We start from the raw sequence: 15,435 nt of genomic DNA on the forward strand, positions 1-15,435 counted from the left end.
TTGTGAAGGAAACACTTATTAAACTGAAAAAGCTTAAAACTGCTTAAAGACTTTGGGGACATCCCATATAAAGGTGAGCTATTATTATCATCATTGCCATGCTGCCCATTTTGCTTTGCCATTAATTCCATTACTTATTCCTATGTGGTCAATGTACTGAGCAAATCATTTCTTAAAATATGCTTTTAATGAGTTCTTGGAAAAGGGAGGCTGATTTGCCAAGTCAACATTGGGTCCTGCTCTGGGATTTTGCCAATGGAATAATTACCTGCTGCAATGATGGAGCATTCTTGGCTTTACCTTGCAAGTTTGGGTGTATTAGCATGCCCACCGTTGTAAACTTGAAAGCATGATGGGTGTTTTATTATTTATTGGATCCAATGACATTCTTTTCATGATGGACAGAACCAATATTTCTGTCATGAAGGCAATACATCCAATGACATCTCTAAACTATGTTTGGCCTAAGGTGTGGGCACAGTGTATCAGTGGGAAGGGAGGCAAAGAGCTTCTTCTCAAATGGGGCCAGGATCATGGGTGATCTAGGCAGGGATTTAGATTTGCTCCTAATGCCACATTGCAGAAGATAGGGAGATAGCATTCAGCAGGGGGCTAAGTTATGTAGTTCCTGCTATCTCTGGGCTGAGAACTATCCCAACCTCTCTGATAGAGTGAGCCCCTAATGAAGTCGCTTAAGTTAATTTTATTTATATATATTTTTTATGCAGAAAAACCTATTTATACATTACCTTATTAATTATTTGGATATTTCTGGTTAAAGGCTTGAGGGACTTTTGGACCTTAATTGCATGGACAGTTGCCTAAGTTTTTTCCCTTCATGTGTAGACATAGCCATGTTGACATTGCATGGGCCGTTCACTCATCCTGCCTGCTCTTCACCCCCTTTCATTCACTTTTCATCATTTAGCTAAGCTGGAAAATCCTGCTGCAGGTTTTGTTCCTGCCAACGTGGCTGGAGGGTTGAGGAGAAAGAATATCATCAATCCTGTAACAGAGATGTCAAGAAGGATTTTCTTTTAGCCTTTTCTAATTGTCAAGTTAAAAAAAAAACTCAAAAAACAAATCTCCAGCCTCTCTGTAAGGCAGAGGTCAAATTAATATTTGAGTCTACAGAAAGTGAGGGCATACAATTGGGATTGTTTCCCTTGTTTCCACTTAAGTAGGCTCACTGTTGCCTTTTACCCTTTCCTTATTCAAACCTAAGGCACATTTTATGTCATATGTGTGGAATAATGATATCCATTCCTTGGTTCCTCTGCTTAGTCTCCCAACCTATTTCCTTTTTTTTTTTGTGGGGCAATAGGGGTTAAGTGACTTGCCCAGGGTCACACAGCTAGTAAGTGTCAAATGTCTGAGGCAAAATTTGAACTCAGGTCCTCCTGAATCCAGGGCCAGTGCTTTATCCACTGTGCCACCTAGCTGCCCCATCCAACCTATTTCCAGTGATGAAGTATAGAAGCTATTCTTCCTTTTGACAACCATATCTTAGCTTCTGTCCCTGCCCACTCCACCCATGATCCTTTTTTTTTTTTTTTTGGTTTTGGTTTTTTGTTTTACAGGTCAATGAGGGTTAAGTGACTTGCCCAGGGTCGCACAGCTAGTAAGTGTCAAGTGTCTGAGGCTGGATTTGAACTCAGGTCCTCCTGAATCCAGGGCCAGTGCTTTATCCACTGCAACACCTAGCTGCCCCCCCCCCATGATCCTTTTTAGTCCATGGCACCTCTGAAGGAACCACACAGATAATTTGGGACAAATAAATATGCTCTGGTCTTGTCTCTTTATTTGAAGTAAAATTGTGTTTATGCCTTAATTATCAAATAATTGCCTCAATGGTCTTTCATATTGGTATAGACTGGCAACTTTTGAAACTTGAGTAAAAATATACAGAATCAGAAAATCTATTGGCTGGAAAGTATTTGGGGAGACTTAACCTAGGCCATTTTGCTGACACCAGGAATACACCTAAAAACCAGCCTGTCCAAATGAGTTTGGGATCTATATTGTACTATATTGAAACTGAATTAAAAGGTGGGGTGATCTGTCTTAATTTCTGGTTTGTGTTGGAGTAGAGCTGAATTTGCTCATTCTGACATCAGTGGATTCACATGCAAATCAGAGCCAGATAATGGGGCAGCAGCTGGCTTGTTCACCTTTGCCCAGTCCTGAACAGGCTCTGTCCTCTCTAGATACGTACACTCACCTGGACAGGAATTTTCATCTGCTCCTATGATAAAGCTGTGACCAGTTTCCTGTTTTCAATTTTGCACCTTATTTTCCTTCATCAAGAAGCATTAAAGGATTCCTGTTTTGTAACAACATTACCCTATTCAGAAATATTGTGAGGTATGGAAGGAAAATCTGCTGATGATAGAGCAGCCACTTCAGTTGCTCTTTCCTGCATGCTAAAGAGGTTTCTGGGATAATGACTCAGTCTGACTGAATTGGCTTAACATTTTTAAGCATAACAACATCAAATGTCTGTTTGAAGAACCAGGGAAATATCATTAGGAAACCAACACTTGATGCAGTCCCTTATGGTCACCCCGACAGAGACAAAGTAAGACAGCTTCAGGGGCAGCTAGGTGGCACAGTGGATAGAGCACTGGCCCTGGATTCAGGAGTACCTGAGTTCAAATCCGGCCTCAGACACTTGACACTTACTAGCTGTGTGACCCTGGGCAAGTCACTTAACCCCCATTGCCTGCAAAAAAAAAAAGATAGCTTCAGCTGAGACTTCAGATAACAGGTGATTATGCCCCATTTTAGCCACTTACAGCATTTTTGACAATCCCACTCAGACCTGCCCCCTTGCCTGTGAAACACTGCTGCTGGTTATGTCAGGTTCTCCAGGCTTTAGGAGAAGATCTTATGTGCTTATGTATATCAATATGAATGTATGTGTGCACATGTTCATGGATGGGTGTGCCTTTATGTATATTACACATGTGCACAAGCATCGTGTACATGTTTTCATATGTATGTGTCTACATGTGTATTGTATGCCTTATGTATACATGGTTGTATATGAATGTGTACATCTTTAGGGGTATGTGTTTGTGTATGCACGTGCATGTAGGTTTGTATATGCATGCCTGTGCACACATGCACTGTGATATGGGTACATGCGTGTACACATTGGCATATTTATATGTATACTCTGTTAATGTAAAAGTGCATGTACATGTGTACATTACTTGTCTCTATACTCAGTGTCCTTGTATAATTGTGCATGTCTGTTTGTATTGGTGTGAGAGTATGCTTGTGTATTCATTTTTTTTGGCAAGGCAATGGGGGTTAAATGACTTGCCCAGGGTCACACAGTTAGTAACTGTCAAGTGTCTGATTTGAACTCAGGTACTCCTGAATCCAGGGCCACTGCTTTATCCACTGTACCACCTAGCTGCCCCTTGTGTATTCATTTGTATGGGTGTATATGGGTATGCATGTTTGCTGAGCATATATATGTACGCATGCATATTTGTGTTTTCTAATATACTTTTGTATGTTGATGCACAAGGACATACGTACATGAATGTATGCACATCAATAGGACCATAGCACAACACGCAATGCACTTATGCAACATACATACATCTATACACACATACAGACACATGAATACAATACACAGTACCTGGAATACACATGTGTATGAATACAGGCATGTGCATACACAACACACTTACACAATTCATGCTGCACACAAGTACACATACCCTTATTTAGTATTGACATATGAAAATGTACCTTCATGTGTGAGCTGTCACATTCAATTCATCCATCAATAAACTCTTATTTCATGTCTACTATGTGCCAGGTCCTATATTAAGTGATGACATACACGAATATAGTCATTGAATTAAATGTGTACATGCACACACTGACATGCACTATCATTTGTGCTTGAATCTGTGTGCATGCATTGTTCATGTGTTCCTGCATATGTATATATGTGCACATGAATATTTTACCTGGTCATGCAACATATCATTCACATTTGTGTATGCATGTATGTAGTAATATTTGTTCCTACATGTTTGTATCATATGTGTGAGTATATGCATGCATGCATGTGCACATTGTTATATGTCCGTGTGTGTTTCTAGGTGCATTTTTTTTGTTCAGGTGCATAGCCATCCAAATGTGCACAGTACATCCACACAATGCACTGCACACAATATTATTATGTTTGCATGTGTGCATTGTGTTTGCATGTTTGTGTGCATATATGTATGCCTTGCAAAGGAATGTATACTGTGTGCATATGCACATATGTAGATATGTTTGCATATACACATATATTTGAATGGATACTTGTATATGCAATGTACCATGTATAGTAAGCACATGTATGTTTCCCTATTCATTGTGTGCATGTATATGTGTATTTATATAATACTGTGCATGTATGTATGTGTGGGTACATGCACATGTGTATGTCTATTATATGCATTTATCTGTGTAAATGTGTATTGTGCATATGCACATGTTTTCTTGTACCAGTATACATGTATATATATGTGCATGTGTATTCATCTAAGTGGTTGAATATGTGTGCACATTCATGTGAATGCACACATACATAGCATGCAATCAACACACAATATATACATGCATACACATATATATGGGTACATGTGCCCACCTTATTTTGTGTTCTTTCCATTTGTGTGGGTGTAGTCTTTATGTGTATTGTTTTCCTGCTTATTTACTTTGCATGGATTCATGCTGTTCCATGCTTTCCCTCTATTTAGTAATGCTTATTGTTGGTCATTCTTAGTTTTTGAAGAGGACTGATTACATCATGGGGTAGTCTTTTTTGTGGGGGGGAAATGAGGGTTAAGTGACTTGCCCAGGGTCACACAGCTCGTAAGTGTCCAGGCAGGGTGATGTCTTGACTTGTGGGTGAATTAGATTTAAGTGAGGTAAAGTTGTCAGTCTTACTCTAGCTTTCAGAGTCACGGAAGTCCAGTGACAAGAAAAAGATGACAGGCTACAGTGTATCCAGGATACAGTGGATTACCTTGGCATCTCTGAAGTTGACCATGCTTTAAGCTTTAATAGCAATTTAAAGATATTTTGGGATATCCTGTACGTATGTATATTGAGTTAAATGGCCTGAGTGTTAAATTCTGGCATTCCACTTCCATATCTTGGCTTAAAGTGGTAGCTCGGAAATGAAGCATTTGTAAATCTGCAACAGAAAATTGGAGAGACAAGAGAATGCTTACACAGTCTTTCTCATTATTTTATATGTGATTTTTTAGTTGTAAAACTTTAATTTTAATTTTGAATCTTGGAAGCTCCACTGAATCTTTTTGCATGATCGCTAAACAAATAACTCTTTGCTTAGGTTCAGAATTGAAAGCAACTCCTTGCTAGGGTGGTGTGTACTGGATGTATTGAATTATACACACACATATGTGAATGTATACATGTGTATATACATTTATGCATGTTACATGATATACTTTTAAGTTTAATCTGCACTTATTAACATTTTCTTCATTTCTTTAAGCTTAAACCATCAGCACAACAACAAACCCAGCCCTGATTTGTAGCATTTGCCAATTTCCAGTGTAAGTGAAAATTTCTCAAGCAGTTCATCTGGCTCCATCATACCCCTTGCAAGTTACACACTAAAATACTCCTAAGTCACCAGTAATGAACTCCATGTAGATGGAGGCAATTTAAGCACCCTGACACTCTCTCCAGTACCCAGATGTTGTGTAACATTTCTTATTTGCAAAGTACTCTACTCTTGTGCTAAAAGCCCAGAAGTGAGAATCAGAAGACCCTGTTCTTGCTCATAATGTAAATCTCACAAGTTATTTAATCTCTGTTTTATAGATTGTAGTGAACATTAGCTGTAAAAGCGTTCTATAAAAATACTCTGTATTATTATAATTATCATACACTATAAAACATCTTTACGTGGAAAGTCATCACCTCATTCTATGTTTTGCATATGAGACTTGAAAAGGAAAAAGTTTTAGAATCCCCAACATTGCTCAAGAGCAAAATCACAGTACTCTTCATTTACTCCCTACCTAAAGTGATAATGATGAGTCACCTTCACTGGCCTGGGGAAGAATAGAATTTTCCTTATCAATAACAGCAGAATGAGTAGCAGACAGAGCATACTATTTTCTCAAGGTATTCAACTATCAGCTTATCTCTACAAGGATACAATGATTTTAGATGCAAAGGGGAAGGAATTGCTATTTATTTATAAAGTGACTTTTCCCACTGTTTCCAGGTTCTTCAAACAGTTTTTTTGTTTGTTTGTTTTTGTTTGTTTTTTTGCGGGGCAGTGGGGGTTAAGTGACTTGCCCAAGGTCACACAGCTAGTAAGTGTCAAGTGTCTGAGGCCGGATTTGAACTCAGGAACTCCTGAATCCAGGGCCGGTGCTTTGTCCACTGTGCCACCTAGCCGCCCCCCTTCAAACAGTTTTAAAGAGTTCTGAGTTATGATTTCCAGAATGTGCTATCCACTGTGAGGCGGGCTATTACTTCCATTGAAAAGCCTACTTTCCTGGCTGATATTTCAGTAGTAGAGATGAATTGTGAGCTGTAACTTGATATAGGATATCACCACCTGGAAGAAAATACATTTCAAAAAGCATAGTCCTAATGAGCATTGAGGCCCATGATGCTGTAATAATTACCCATGACCAGATGACTTGTATGTGTTTGATTCCAAGTCAGCTCAGATTTTGAGATGGGTACTTTTAACTGGCAGGGGAGGTGGGTGGTGCAGTGGATAGAGTAAATTGGATAGGCCCAGAATCAGGAAGACTCATCTTCTTAAGTTTAAATCTGGCCTCAGATACGTACTAGCTGTGTGACCCTGGGGCAAGTCACTGAACCCTGTTTGCCTCAGTTTTCTCATCTCAGATGCAGAAGGAAATGGCCAACCACTCCAGTATCTTTGACAAGAAAATCCCAAATAGGGTCACAAAGAGTCAGACATGACTGAAACGACTCAACAACAACAACATCTCTCTTTCTTATTTAATCATATATTTATTTATTTAGAATTGTTTGCCACCTTACATGTAAAGACAAATTATAACATTGATTTTTATAACTTCATGTTCCAAATTCTCTTCCTCCCTCCCTAGCCCCTTAAGAACTCAAGCAATTCAACATAAGCTGTACATGTACAGTCATGCCAAACATAGCAGACAAAAAAACTTTTGAAATAGGAACTAATAACAATAACAACAAAATATACTTCCATCTGTATTTAGATACCATCAGTTCTTTCTCTGTAGATGAATTTCATTTTTTTCATAAGTCCCTCAGAGTTGTCTTGGTTCACAGCACTGCTGAAAATAACTGTCATTCACAGCAGATCATCCTATAATATTGCTGTTATTTTGTATACAGTACATTTCACTTTGCTTAAGCTCATGTAAGTCTTTCCAGGTTTTTCTAATAGGATCTTACTCATCTTTTTTTTTTTTTAATAGCAAACTACATTTATATAGTACTTTAAAGGGAGATTTCCTTACAAAACACCCATGAGATTGATTATTGCAACAACAATAATAGCCAACATCTATATAGTACCTTATAACTGACAAAGAATTTTCTTCACAATAGCCCAGCAAAGTACCACCACCACCACCACAAGCATCATCATGATCCTCATTCTCATCTTACATTGTTCTTGCCTCTGCTTCAGATTTTTTCCCAGTTACCATTTCTAACTGTGTTTTCCTCCATTCTATCCACTCCCCATGATATTCACTCCATTTTCTATCTTCTTTTACCCTATCCCTCCTCAAAGGTGTTTTGCTTCTGATTGCCCCTCCCCTATCTGCCCTGCCTACCTTTACCCCTCCCCCCTCATCCCCTTCCCCTTCCACTTTCCCTCAGGACAGGATACATTACTATACCCACTTGAGTGTGTATGTTATTCCCTCTTTGAGACAATTCTGATGAGTGTGAGGTTCATTCACTCCCCCAACTTTCCCTCCACTCCATAAGCTTTTTCTTGCTTCTTTTATGTGAGATATTTTATCCCATTTTACCTCTCCCTTTCCCTTTCTCCCTGTACAATCCTCTCACAATATTTTTTCCTTGACCTGGGAGCTCTGGAGTTTGGCTATAATATTCCTGGAAGTTTTCCTTTTGGGATCTCTTTCAGAAGGTGATCAGTGAATTATTTCAATTTCTATTTTACCTTCTGCTTCTAGAACATCAGGGCAATTTTCCCGGACCAGTCTCTTAGAAGATGATGTCTAAGCTCTTTCCTTGATCATGGTTTTCAGGTAGTCCAATAATTTTCCAATGGTCTCTCCTGGGATCTATTTTCCATGTCAGCTGTTTTTCCAAGAAGATATTTCACATTGCCTTCTATTTTTTCATTCTTTTGGATTTGCTTTATTGTGTCTTGGTTTCTAATAAAGTCATTAGCTTCCACTTGTTCAATTCTAATTCTTAGGCAACTATTTTCTTCAGAGAGTTTTTCCATTTGGCTTTTCAAGTTGTTGACTTTTTTCATGACCTTCCTGCATCACTCTCATTTCTCTTTCCATTTTTCCTCTACCTCTATTATTTTATCTTCAAAGTCCTTTTTGAGGGCTTCTATGGACTGAGACCAATTCATATTTTTCTTGGAAGCTTTGGATTTAGGAGCCCTGACATTGCTATCCTCTTCTGAGAGTGTACCTTGATCTTCCTTGTCACCAAAGAAACTTTCTATGTACCTTTTTCTGCCTGCTTATCTTGTCAGCCTATTTCTTGACTTTTGACTCCTTTTTAAAGTGGGGTACTGCTTCTTGGATGCACTGTCCTGAGCTTCAGGGGGTCCCAGGTGGTAAGACTTAAGGAGAGGCACATTCTCAGCTCACCTGGTCTGTGTTCTGGTCTGTAAGTAACCACAGGCTGCTTGCTCTTTAACCCGGAAACAAATCTGGTTCACTTTGGTTGCAAGCACAGGTGTGCCTGTGATCCTCCCCAACCTGGGACTGCCACCCAAGACTGTGTCCTGTATACAAGCTCAGGTAAAACTTCAGAGTTCCCCCTCAGTGCCAGCAGAGACCCCTGTACTCTCCCCCCGCCCCTCGACCCTCTCATCAGACTGTGAGCTGAATTATTTGCAGCTGCATCCAATTCAGAGGCTCCTGGAAGTCTCTTTCTCTGGCTTGGCCTGGGGCTGGATCGGTGCTAGAGCCAGCTTGTGCTGGGCTCCACTCCCACCACAGTACAACAGATCTTCCCAGCTACCCTTCTAAGCCTTCCTCGGCTGGAAAATGATCTCACTCCATTCTTTTGTGGGTTCTGTTGCTCCAGGAATTGTCTTATGGTATTATTTGGAGGTTTTTGGTGTGATCATGTTAGGAGCCCTGAGAGCTTACTGCCTTTCCTCCGCCACCTTGGCTCCACCCCTTGGCTCCACCCCCCAACAACATCTCTCTTTTTTTTTATAGTTATACAATATTTCTTTTTTCTTTTTTTTATTCTGACCAGAATTTTATTTTCCAAATTATATGTAAAAACAAAATTTTAACATCAATTTTTAAAAAACTTTGTGTTCCAACTTCTCTTCCCCCTCCCACTCCCCACCCACAAGAACTCAAAGCAATTCAAAATAAGCTATACATGAGTAGTCATGGAAAAATTCCCATATTAGCTAGATGTGAAAGAAAACAGTCAAAAACCCCAAAACTTCAGATTAAGGAATTGTCAAAGAGGAAATGAAAAAAAAAATTAAAATGTGTTTCCATCTGTTTTCAGATACTATCAGTTCTTTCTCTGCAGATGGGCTCAATCTTCATAAGTCTTTCAGGGTTATATTGGATCATTGCCTTGCTGAAAATAATCACATGCTTCCCAGCAGATCATTCCCCACTATTGTCTTTCTTCCGCCATCTTGGCTCCAACCCCCTATCCCCCACTATTGCTGTTATTTTGTATACAGTACATTTCACTCTGCTTCAGTTCATGTAGGTCTTTCCAGGTTTTCCTGATAGTATCCTGTTCATCATAACCTGTATATAGTACCTTAAGCTTGACAGAGAATTTTCTTCATAAAAGCCCAGCAAAGTAGGTACCATATGTTTTTCCATTATAATCAATCATCATAACTATTTCCCTCCATCCCACTCCCTTCCCATGACATTTACTCTATCTTCTTTTTACCTATTCCTCCTCAGAGGTATTTTACTTTTGACTACCCTCTCCCTCACTCTGCACTCCCTTTTTTCACCCTTCCTTCCTTGTCCTCTTCCCCTCCTATTTTCCAGCAGGGTTAAATAGATTGCTCCTCCCAATTGGGTATGAAAGCTATTCTCCCTATGAGCCCACTCCAATGAGATCAAGGTCCTTGAGCTAATTCTGTGTTCTTCCTCCCTCCCTCCTCAACCCTCCCTATGAGATCAAGCAATTCAATATGTCATGCTGGTGCAGTAATACAGAACATCTTCATCTTCCTTGAAAGTGTTTTGCTTTTTGCTGCTCTCTCCCCGAATATTCCCTTTCCTCCTTCCCTTCTCCCTCCCCTTTTCTCCCTCCCCACCCAGTGCAAAAATATATTACTATACCTACTTGAGTATGTATGTTAGTCCTTCTTTGAGCCAGTTCTGATGATATTAAGGTTCACTCACTCCCCAACTCCTTCCCCCTCTTCTATTCTCCTCCATAAGCTTTCTTCTTGTTTCCTTCATGTGAACTACCTCTCCCCAGACCAGCTCTCCCCTTCTCCCTCCCCCAGTTTATTCCTCCCATACCTCAACCCTATTTTAATGATGTCATCATGGATTAGTTAGGTGGCACAGTGGACAAAGCACCAGCCCTGGACCCAGGAGGCCCCAAGCCCAAATCCAGCCCCAGACATAAGACACCCCACCCTGTCTGCCCCACAAAGAACAAAACATAAATGCTTTACAGGTATCATCCCTTCATATTCAGTTCAGCCCTGTCTTCTGTGAATTTCTTGTGAAGAATTTTTGTTTGTTTGTTTTGTTTTTTGGTGAGGCAATTGGGGTTAAGTGACTTGCCCAGGGTCACACAGCTAGTAATTGTCAAGTGTCTGAGGTCACATTTGAACTCAGGTTCTCCTGAGTCCAGGGCCAGCACTCTATCCACTGCGCCACCTAGCTGCCCCTGAATTTCTTACTGAGATAGTTCTTATGATTTCAAAGTATTATCTTCCCATGTAGGAATGTAAACAGTTTGATCTTTTAATATCCCTCATGAAGTCCTTTTCCTGTTTATCTTTTTATGCTTCTCTAGGATCTTGTATTTGAAAGTCAAATTGTCTCTTCAGTTCAGGTCTCTTCATCACAAATGCTTGAAAGACCTCTTTCTCATTGAAATCCCATTTTTGCCTCTGAAAAATTATACTCAGTTTTGCTGGGTACATGATTTTTGGCTGAAGTCCCAGTTCCTTTGCCCTCTGGAATATCATATTCCATGCCTTTCAGTCCTTTAATGTAGAAGCCGCTAGATCTTGCTTTATCCTTATTGGAGCTCCACAGTATTTTAATTCCTTTTTTCTAGCTACTTGCAGTATTTTCTCCTTGACCTGGGAGTTCTGGAATTTGGCTATAATATTCCTGGAGGTTTCCTTTTGGGATCTCTTTCAGGAGGTGATCGGTGGATTCTTTCAATTTCTATTTTAGCTTCTGCTTCTAGAATAGCAGGGCAATTTCCCCATACAATCTCTTGGAGGATGGTGTCTAAGATTTTGTTTTGGTCATGGTTTTCAGGTAGACCAATGATTTTCAAATGATCTCTCCTAGATTTATTTTCTAGGTCAGCTGTTTTTCCAAGGAGATATTTCACATTGCCCTCTATTTTTTCATTCAATTGGATTTGCTTTACTGTGTCTTGGTTTCTCCTAAAGTCACTAGCTTCCATTTGTTCAATCCTAATTCTTAGGCAGTTATTTTCATCAGACAGTTTTTTAATCTCCTTTTCCATTTGGCTTTTCAAACTGTTGACTTTTTTTCTCATAACTCTTCTGCAACGCTCTCATTTCCCTTTCCATTCTTTCCTCCTTTTCTCTGCATCTTCTTTCTATTTCTCCTACTTTCTCTTCAAAGTCCCTTTTGAGAGCTTCCATGGCCTGAGACCAGTTCATGTTTTTCTTGGAAGCTTTGGATGTTGGAGCTTTAACCCTGTTATTATCTTCTTCTTCTGAGGTTGTATTGTGGTCTACCGTACCCCCAAAGAAGTTTTCGATGGTTTTTTGCTTTCTCTGCCTACTCATCCTAGCTTACTATTTCTTGGCTTTTAACTCCTTCTTAAAGTGTGGCGCTGCTTCCAGGACACACTGTTCAAGCTACAGAGTGGCCCGAGGGATGGTTGGGCTTCTTCTCAGCCTGCCTGGCCTCACTTTCATTTGATTTTAAACTCTCCACTGGGCGCGGCTCCACTCCTGTTCTCAGCTTCAGAGGGTCCCAGGTATTTTGGGTTGAGGAGGGGCAGGTTTTAATCTCACCTGGTCTGTTCTCAGGTCTGGAGATAACCTCAGGCCTACTTTACTAAGCAACTAACTAGCAAAGCTTTCTGTGGTGTGGTTCTCAGCTTCCCATGAGACTGCTCCCCTGTTCCCCTCCCCCACCTGGGTCTCCCGCCACTCAGGATTTTTTCCTGGTTCCCCGCAGGGGTGGGACAGTCGAATCCTCCCCGGCCCCCCCCCCCCCAGCCACTGGTACCCCTGCACTTACCCCTCTGGGCCAGCCGTTCAGTCCGACCGCGCGCTTGGTTCCAGAAGATGCCAGTGCTGCAGCCGATTCAGAGGCACTGGGGCAAATTCCTCTGGCGGGTGTCTGGTGTGGCGGCTGGATTGCAGGGTTAGGCTTTATTTGTGGCCCAGCACGGCCCCCTGAAATCTATCTATAGCTGGAGAAAACTCTCAGCCCATATTTTTGTGTGTTTTTCTGCCCCAAGGGTTCTTTTATTGCTATTTTGGGGGTTATTGTATCAGGAGCCCTGTGGGTTTAATGTCTTTCCTCCGCCATCTTGGCTCCACCCCCCAACAACATCTCTTAATGGCAGCAGAATAGACCTTGAGTTTTCACCAAGGCTAATCCCCTGCCACTGCATCTGAGCAATAGCACAGTCATAATTGTCACTAATGCTTAGAGGAGCTTCAATTTCTTCAGTATGGATGTTACTTCCATCTACAAGAATTACACAATCCTTCTATGAATAACGTTAGGTGTTTGAGAGTTTTTGTGGCTCAAACTTCATCATCCTGCAACCAATCTAACATTTAACTAGGTTGATCATAGAAATAACTTCTATCACTGGCCTCCTACTCAAAGCCTTCTTGGCTGGGTAGGAACTTCCTAGTATTTATACTCTATTGTCACAGCCTATGAGAATCCAGGGCCTCCTCTACACCAAGATGAGGTTTCATAGTCATTATTTATAACATCATGACTTATTTGTCCATGGTCTCCTTGGACAAGAACCTTGGAGGGGGAACACTAAGAGGTCCCCAGAACATTATACTAACAGGTGACCATGTTTTAATAAAAATCTAGTTCTTCTTTACAGAGGCAGACAAGTATAGGTAAGAAATATTGCATACCCTGTCAGGCTTTGCTGAACTGCATCTTTTCTTTTTTATCCTTTGTTATAAGTAATTACTTGTAGGGTAGGGAATGGAGAGAGATATATTCAGAAATAAAGGAGATGTAAAAAGAAAAACTCAACAAAATTTAAGAGAAGACAACAGCAGTATTTCTCTAAGAAAAGATTCATAACTCCCCTCTACTTTCCCCAGTCCAGCCTTGCCTCTGAAAGGGCTGCTTAAATGCTCAAAATAAAATGGTGTCAGTAGCTTCTTGTTGAGTTGTTTCAGTTGCATCCAACTCTTTGTGACTTGATTTGGGGTTTCCTTGGCAAAGATGCTAAAGTTGGTTTGCCATTTCTTTCCCTGGCTCATTTTACAGATGAGAAAACCAAGGCAAATAGAGTTGTGATTTACCCAGATTCACACAGCCAGTCAGTGCCTGAGGTCAGATTTGAACTCAGGAAAATGAGTTTTCCTGACTCCAGGAGTGGCACTGTGCCACCTAGCTGCCAGAGAATTCTGTACTGGTGAGTTTTATGTAGAAAATAGTCTCATGGGGACCCAGAGGAATTGAAGTATAAAGCCTACATACACGCAGTGTGCAATCTTCTTGATAAACCTTTCTGAAAGAGTTTTATATACTTTACAGGTGTTTGCCCTATTCAAAGATGATTCCTTTAGGGAAAACTTCATGAAAGAGGTGGCATTTGATCTGATCCTTAAAGTACTAGTAGGATTTAAATAGGTAAAGAAGAATAGGGAAAAGGTGGAAATAAGAAAGTGAAGAGACTTATTTTTTGAATATGTTTGGTCTATCTCCTGACAGAGAAGTAATAGACTCTAGGGGCAAGATGGGACATTTGTTTTCAGATGCAGCCAAGTAGAAAGGACATTCTACTTGTGGATGAAGGGTCTGTAGTCTGGGAAGTTCAAGACCTGTTTGGGGAATAGTAAGTAATCAAGTATGACCATATTATAGGAAATGTGAAGGGGAATGATAAGACAATATCAGAAAGATAGCTTGGAATACCTCCTTCATCTCTGTAGAGAGGAGGACTATGAGTACACAGTTTTTTCTGTTTTTAGGCAAAAAAGAGGGGGGACTGGGATGTTGGGATGTGTCTGTAAAATATCTGGAAATATGTGTAGTGTAAAAACCCCCTGTTTTGGGGGGTCTTTTTTTGCAGGGCAATGAGGGTTAAGTGACTTGCCCAGGGTCCTCCTGAATCCAGGGCTGGTGCTTTATCCATTGCACTACCTAGCTGCCCTGGCAGTATATTTCCTGACAATGGGTCAAAGTATAGAATGAGACCTATGATTTCAGACATGGCCAATGTGGGAATTTGTTTTTCTAGGATATGCTTATTTGTCACAAGATAAAAAGGGAAGGCCAGGGAGCTGATGATAGGTTTGTCAAAAAGCAAGTAAAAATAAAAGAGAGTCATTGTAGCATCTTTTAAAAATGAATGGAAGGGGTAGGTAGGTAGCACAGTGGATAAAGCACTGGTCCTGTATTCGGGAGGACCTGAGTTCAAATCTAGCCTCAGACACTTGACACTAGCTATGTGATCCTGGACAAGTCACTTAACCCCAGTTGCTTCACAAAAAAAAAAAAAGAATGGAAAAGCACAGAAGATAAGAGAACACAGAAAAGCAGGACAGTTTTTGAAAGTTACATGTTGAATTTATTAGAAGGAAAAGCATGTACGTGATAAAGATTTGAAATTTTATGTACAATCCTCTTTTTCTGTTTTACTTTTTATTTGGTGCTTGACTTGAGGATTTTTTCCAAAATGTTTTTAAGTTTGGTAAAAAGAAGAGAGAGGAAAAGAATGAGGAAGGTGGCAGGCTCAAAAAAGTTTGTTGTAGGATTTTCT

The sequence above is a fragment of the Dromiciops gliroides genome, chromosome 3 (assembly GCF_019393635.1).
Source record: "Dromiciops gliroides isolate mDroGli1 chromosome 3, mDroGli1.pri, whole genome shotgun sequence".
Lineage (NCBI taxonomy): Eukaryota > Metazoa > Chordata > Mammalia > Microbiotheria > Microbiotheriidae > Dromiciops > Dromiciops gliroides.